We start from the raw sequence: 8,437 nt of genomic DNA, 5'->3' as shown, positions 1-8,437 counted from the left end.
TTTTGGGATGCACGCGGTATAATGAGGATTTGAAGAAAAAACGATCGCATTTGGCAGGAAAAAATTATTTTTCACACACTTGTGCAGTTTCCATGGCAAAAATTAATGAATTAGGCTACGAATTTCTCCCTCTTCCACCCTATTATCCGGATTTAGCCTCGATTGACTATTTCTTTTTTGCAGACCTGAAGAAATGTCTCGCCGGAAAGAGATTTGACTCCAACGACGATCATTTCACAAAAAATACCTTTTTTGATGACCTCGACAAATCTTATTTTTTGGAAGGAATACAAAAATTAGAGAGCTCAAAGATGACTATGTTGAAAAATAAAATAATTTTTGATCAAAAAATCTGTGTTTCATTCACGGACTTTTTGACCAGGCCGAAAACTAAAATCTTAAATTTAAATATTGTATATGTAGTATGTATGTGTGTATATTTAACTGTAAAAGTTATTTTATTTGCTTAAAAATGTATCTACTCCTCCTGTTTATTTTTTTTTTGGTGAAATTTAGTTGTATTCTACCTAAAATTTCTTCATCTAAAGCCAATTATTCACATCCGTTGGCAATAAATTTTGCAAAAACACAACACTTTAATACCACATATTAAACCAAATACATAAGGAGCAATAATTTTCCAACAAAGATGTCCTTTTCAAGAACGTAAATCACATTAAACACACATAATTAACACTTGCAGCTAAAGGCTGCAAGTAGTTAGTTGGTTTTTTTGTATGTACGAAAGAACTTACTCTCATGTATTGGGTGAAGAGGCAAGGTTTTCTTAAATGGAAATTCCATACCATAAATATATGCTGACAAATATGTATAGTGGTTTAAATTAATAGAGATAAATAAAACCATACTACCCCCACATTCATAAACAATTTTAAAATTTCTCAAAGGATTATAAACTAATTTTGTATGGAAATTTCTTTTTATATAAAAATTTTGATAAATTTAAAAATTATGAAAGGTTAACTCTGTTCCTATATTCAAATTTCGTAGGTCAGTTATTTAAATATATTTTATATAAACATGATTTCTAAGGACATATGAAAAGCAATGCAAAGAAATGTTAAATTCGATTATGACAACCAACAATCAAAACAAAACAAACCTGACCTTACCAAACCAACACGTGCAAAATTGGCCAAAACAAAAGAAATTTTTATTAAAGTTTTTTTTTTTCATTTTTCTCACACACATTATCGAAAATAGAGATATTGAATGAGTGCGTTCGAATTAAAATAACAAAAAAATAAAAATATAATAAAATAAACAAACAAACAAAACTAAATACGAGTATAATCAAGCAACCAACCAGCCCAGCCAACCACCTTTAAGATTTGTTTGTATGTAAAATCGTTTTTAACAAAAGCAAGTGATCATGAGCCAAGAAATATTATAGTTTACAGCGTCATAATGAAGAAAATAATATAAGAATAGAATTGTACAAGACAAACAACAACAACAACTACAAGAAAAAACATTTGGGAACATATCCAGAAAATATTTATTGGCAAAACTCCATGATCATAAATTATGCAATCTCATCTTTGCTTGAATTGGTAGCCAAAATGGCATCAGGCTTTTTCAGCAACAACAACAATTAACAAACAAAAGAAATTTTTATGAATGAATGAATGAATAATTCGGCAAAAGAATATTACAAAAATCTAAGTCATCTCATATTAATGTATGTTCGGTTCATCTTTTTTTTTAATTTTTGTGAAAAATTTCCTTTGGGTGTATGCTTACGAAAGTTCTACGTCATAAGCACAATTATTTTTGGCACAAATTTTATAAACAAAAATTCATTTAAACTATAAAACAGAAAGAGGTTGGAGATCTAAAAGGATTTATGTTGATATACTTATGTTATATACTAAAAACATAAATTAGCATTACTCATGGATGTGAACTCTATCAAAACAAATTATAAAATATTACAAAAAGTTTTGTTTAAAAAAATTATTAGTTTTACATTGAACTCCTTTTTTTAAAAAAGTTTTAATAACAAACGTTTGACTAGGTTTTTTTTCTCATTAAAAAATTGGGTGATACCTGTGCATTCACATTATTCAAACACTTTGTATCTTTGCCAAAAAATAAATAAATAAATAAATAAATAAAATGTGTGCTGCAAAAGGAATAGAAACTAAATTCAATAATAAAAATATTGCGTAAGTCTAAAAAGGGGTCATTGGCTGATTTTGAAATAGTTTTTGTTATTATGCAAAAGGAATTCTTATCGTTTGAAAAATAAATGTAAATAAACAGCTAAATTTTCATCCTCAGTGTCATTTCTATTTTTATACCCACCATCACCCATCATCACCACAATATATTCTGGTTCCTTATCTAGCTATGTATGTCCGTCTTTCTGACTATAGAAAACAAGATAGGACACAAACAAAAGGAGCGCTTAGCTGGCTGAAATTTTCCACAAATACTGCCTTTTGATAAGGTTTGAAAATGGGCAATATCGGCCCATGATTTTAACTAGCCCCCATACAATTGTCCACCCGGCATAGTGTTTGAGCAGTGTAAAATATGTTGATTATGCGGCAATACTGATAAAATTTTGAACAAATAGGACTCTGAAATTATACTGTAAAGTATGAAGCTAAATCTTTCTACAAACTTTTGTAAGGATCGGTCTATAATTGACCCTATCCCTATATCAGAAAAATGTTTTATTGTCACATATTGATGGTGGGTATATAAGATTCGGCACAGCCGAATATAAAACTGTTACATGTTATAAATAAGTGTATTTGTCTCCCTTAAGACACTTCATTTAAGTCTACTAACATATGGTCCCAAAAGTCCAGATAATGCCGATCAAATCCAGCACAGTGAGGTCGATCAAAAAAGAAAAAAAACAAATAAGAGAGCTGTGCCGAATCTTATATACCCTTCACCAAATTATACTTAAAAATATTTTTTTTAAATATTATTATTTAAACAAAATTAAATTGTTTTTAAATTTTTTTTTAAAAAAACTAATTTTTTTTCAAGTTGTTTTTTAATTTTTTTTAAAAAGAAGTTTTTTCTAAATTTTTTTAATTTTTAAAAATTTATTTTTGACAAAAAAAGTTTTTGACGAAAAAAAAATTCGAGTTAAAAAATATTTTTTCCCGATTTTGACCCATTATAGGTCCAACTTACTATAGCCTTATATACATCGTTGCAATGGACTTTGAAATATCTATCATTAGATATCCATATTGTCTATATTAATGACTTATTAATCCAGATATAGATCAACAACAGTGCAAAAATCGAGGTTGTCCCGGTTTTTTCCTTATACATACATATGTCAGTCATTTATGGGTCGATTTTAAATAGCAATCGAGCGGGAAGAATTCCCGATATATTGATATGTATATTAATCATATATGTAAGTTATTTGGGGGCTACGGAAAGTTGATTTCAACATACAGACGGACATGGCTATATAGACTCCGTTATCTATAACGATCCAGAATATATATACTTTGTGGGGTCGCAAATGAAAAATGTAGAAATTACAAACGGAATGACAAACTTATATATACCCTTGAAACTCATAGGAAGGGTATAAAAATAGTGGTAATAAATCTTTATACTCTAATCTACTGGTCCGCTTGCAAAATGCTGTACAAACTACAGTTCCAAGTTTAAATTTTCCCGGGAATATTTTTTTTTTTGAAATTTTCGAGAAATATTTGTTGGGGCATTTTCGTGAATTTCTTTATGAGTTTTCTTCTTAAAATTACAATATTCAGATTCTTAGTGATGATCAAATTTGTTGCTAATTGAATGATTCCATTCTATCCATAGTTTTTTTGGTTCTAGAAACAGATAGTCGGTTAGCATTACGATTGAAATACAATTTTTCTTCACACAGCAGAAATATTCGGTCATTAAGAATGAATCAAATTAAATTTGAAATTTCACCAAATTATACTTCAAAATAAAAATTTTAAATATTTTTAGGTAAACAACACACATGACAAATATTTGACGAAAAAGACGTAACCACTAAATAAAATACATTTGCATTATTTTATTTATATCAAAAACTTATTTTACTTACGACGATTTAAAACAAAACAAGTAAGAGAGATATATTCGGCTGTGCCGAATCTTATATACCCTTCACCAACTTATACTTTAAAATATTTTTTTTAAATATTTTTAGGTAAACAAAATTTAATTTTTTTTAATTGTTTTTCAAATTTTTTTTTTTTGACATTGTTTTTTAATTTTTTTTAAAAAAAGTTTTTTCCAAATTTTTTAAAAAATTTTTTTTTTTTAGTTTTTAAATTTTTTTTTTTTGGAAAAAAAAATATTTTTCCCGATTTTGACCCATTGTAGGTCCAACTTACTATAGCCTTATCTACATCGTTGTAATGGACTTTGAAATATTTATCATCAGATATCCATATTGTCTATATTAATGACTTAGTAATCCAGATATAGATCAAAAATAAGTCAAAAATCGAGGTTGTCCCGGTTTTTTGCTCATATCTCCGTTATTTATGGACCGATTTTGCTGATTTTAAATAGCAAACTTCTCGAAAGCATGTCTGACGGAATTATTGAAGATTTAGATCCCGCAGATATCTGAGGTCTTCAGAAAATTGATTTCAACAGACAGACAGACGGACATGGCTTAATCGACTCCGCTATCTATAAGGATCCAGAATATATATACTTTATAGGGTCGGAAATGAAAAATGTAGAAATTACAAACGGAATGACAAACTTATATATACCCTTCTCACGAAGGTGAAGGGTATAAAAATTAGTTTTATTTTATGCTGTTTGATCTTACAAAACATTTGTAAGAGTAAACACATCAAACAAATTTGTGCTAAAAAAAAGTGGTTACGCTTTTATGGACCGATTTTCTCGATTTTAAATAGCAACCGAGCCGGAAGAATTCCGGAGATATATAACATTTCGCTATCTTTCCATTAGAAATTCCAAATATTGAAAAATTTGACTTTTGACCTTCACGATTTAAGGGTTAACGTTTTCCGATTTTAGGAAAACTTTCAGACTATATTTAAAATTACCTGAACTATAATATTCCGAACAGATTTTACTTAAAATTAATAACAGTAAGGAAATTGGCCTCAAAAAATTAGTTTTTCTCGAAAATCGCAAAATTTATATCGCAGGTACGGAAAAACTATAGGGGGTATTGACATACTTTTTTCACATTTTGATCAAAAAATTCTGAAATTTGTTTAACAAAATTTTTAAAAATTTGAAATTGGAGTTTTGAAACTGCCGTTAAAAAAAATATTTTTTTTTGGTTATACCTGCCAATAGGTTAACTGTATCCTATGAAGATAAAAACTCATATACAAGTAAATATGGATATATTTTAATCAAGAATAAACTTTTGTTTTAATATTTCTCAAAATATGTTAATTTTGTTCCTTGTTCTAGTGGCCTGAGACACGTTAATGGCCTGGCGATTTTTTAATAACTTTAAAATTTTTTAACCAATTTTTGTCTTTTATATCTTATTAGAACGACAATTACGTACACATTTCGATTTTTTAAATTAAATTGCAAAAACAATTATTTAATGGCAAAAATTAAAAAAAAAAGAAAAAAATGCATTTTTCCCCTTGTGCTTGCACCTCAAAACTAAATCGAAAGTGCCGACTTTCGGTTGCCCTTCTTAGAAAAAGCTAAAATTTTTTTTGGTGGTATTTTAGGTCATTAAGAAAGTTTTCAACGGGTACCGTTTCTCTAATGTATATTCTTTATCATAAGTATGAGATCTTTAATATAAAATAAAACTTATTTTCTTCTTATTTCTAGGCGTTTTAATATTTTGCCAAAAAAACGGTTAACCGGTTATTATTAAAAAACCGAAACCGATTTATATTAAATTGCAATTTTTCGAAGAAACCGGTTTCTAAAAAATGTCGAAGAATCGACCACCCTAGTGTTTACTAATCATTAATATTGAAAAGTGAGCGCAGTATGACATTTTGTTTGACAGTTAACCCTTTCATAAGTTCTATCGGTATAAATCACGTTTGAGTAAAATCAAAACCATTTTAAGACATTAAAATATAACCTCAGGTTTCGATGAAATTAGCGTTTAAATTATTGGCCACAAAAACCCCTTTCCATTTTTCTCACGCGTAAATGCTTTGATTTTTTACAATTATCTTGAAAACGAAAAATTTTCAAAAATCAAATTTAGCACCAATTATAAGGCTAATTAAGAGCTACAGTAGGCTTATTGTCAGAACAAAAATCCATTTAATTTTGACTTTTGTTCAACTTTATATCTGTTTGTCGGTCACGTTCGTCATAATGAACAGATAATATATAATTTTTTTGTAAATTATTAATAATATTTTAATCACGAAATTTGTTTGCTCTAATTTTAATTTATATTTATTTTCGTTACAGTATAATCCAACCCCTACTGAACGTGGCAAAGGATATCTACACACATATACAAAAGCTAATAAATCCTGCCAATCGTCATATAGTTTTGTGGCTTGTTTTCATAAAGTTTTCTATACATATGTATCTACAGAATATATTACAAATATATGTGTATTTGTGTATATAAGAGCTTCACTTATTGGCCTGACCAACCAATAAGAGAAGAGGAAAATAAAAGCTCAAACCACCACCGGAAATGCACTGCACTAAATAAACTCACACACATACAGCATAACATCAGCACATGTATACCTAGGCGAAGTCGTTTACTTATGAAGTATGAAAGAGAGAGAGAGAGAAATACCAAATGGAATGAAAAAGAGTAGAAGGGACAACAAGTCAAGACGGAAGAAAGTTTGTTTATTTTAAAACTACATGGAAAAATAAACAAATAATACTCATACGCCTTCGTAAACGGCATCAAAAGGAAAACGAGTTTTCTACTGCAATGGGTTTCTCAAGCAAAAAAGCAGTTTTTTCATTGGTCTGAAGTACTACAAAGGATTTTTTCCTTATATCTCTACCAATGATATTTAAATCCTTAACTACTTGAGACCAAAAACAAAGAATTTTATGCTTTTAGATGGTGCCAAAAATACAGACACCAAATGTATTTAAAATTTTGGCAAGATTTTTGTTAACTTTTGTGAAAATAATACTTAAAATATTCAAAAGCAAAACAAGGATTATTTTTGTAATAATCACAAAGCAATCCAGCATTATTTATATTATGATAAAAAGCTCAATTAACTAAATTTTGTTTTTAACCATTTTACATAAATTAATACACAATTAAAAATAAAAAAAATACAAAATGTAAATATATACATAAAATTTATAAAAATAATCTTAAATTCTTTTTAATTTCTAATTTAGCCTAAACTATAGATTTATTTTTTAATGTAGTTTTTAATTCCTTTTAATCCAATTCTAAATACAATTGCAGTTCTAGTAGCCTTAATGTTGTTTAAGCCATTCAACATCTTGTTTTAAACATCATTATTGCTAAAACCTAATGAAAAGGAAAATTTACATTTTAACATCTTGTTGTATTTTTCCCCTTTTTGTAATGAAATTATTATAAAACATTATTAATATTAGAAATTTATAAATAAAGTTAAAAAAAAATATTCATTGCATCTTATTATAAAAACTATCTTTAAATAAAATAAACTTATTAAATATAATTCTTATAAGAATCAACACACAACAAAAATCTTATAAAAATGTATAAGAAAAGAAAAAAATTTAAATAAAAATTAAAAAACTGTTTAGCTCACTGCGGAACCAAAAAAACATGTGTTTTATTTTTAAGGTTATTGAGAAAAATTCCTGAGAGGTTCGCAAGAATTAATTTTTTATTAAATTTTCAAAATCAAATTAAATTTTTGTTAATGAATTCATTACGTATTAATTCATAGGCTTAATTCCTTTATACTTCAAATGTATTGAATTCATTCATCCTTTTGGAAATGAATTCTTTTTAGAATTAATGCCTTATTGAATCATTAAAATTTCTTTCAATTGAAATCCATTACAAAATGGCTTAATAAAATTTATTGAATGATTAAATTTGTATTCAATTCAAATCATTTACAAAAAGGTTTCAGACCATTTATTTTGTAGATTATTAAAAGCGAAACAAAAATAAAACTGAATGAAGAAAAATATTTTCATTCAATTTGGATTACATATAAAAATTGAATCGTTCAAAGGTTGAATGATTTTTTTTATGAATTAATTCAACAATGAGTGAATTCTATTCGAATTAAATCCTTTGAATAAAGCCAACGAATTAATTGCTATGATTTTAGTGAATTAAGCTTAAATTGAATTAATTAATTCGTAGATCTGGTCATATAACTAAAGGTCACACACAAGGTTTTCTAATTTTCATTCCCGTGAATATTTAATAGGACCAACATTTCTTGACCAGAAATTGTACTATATGTCAAAAGCAGTC

Source organism: Calliphora vicina, chromosome 2 (assembly GCF_958450345.1).
Source record: "Calliphora vicina chromosome 2, idCalVici1.1, whole genome shotgun sequence".
Lineage (NCBI taxonomy): Eukaryota > Metazoa > Arthropoda > Insecta > Diptera > Calliphoridae > Calliphora > Calliphora vicina.
The sequence above is the reverse complement of the archived record's forward strand: the minus strand, read 5'-3'. Positions refer to the sequence as shown.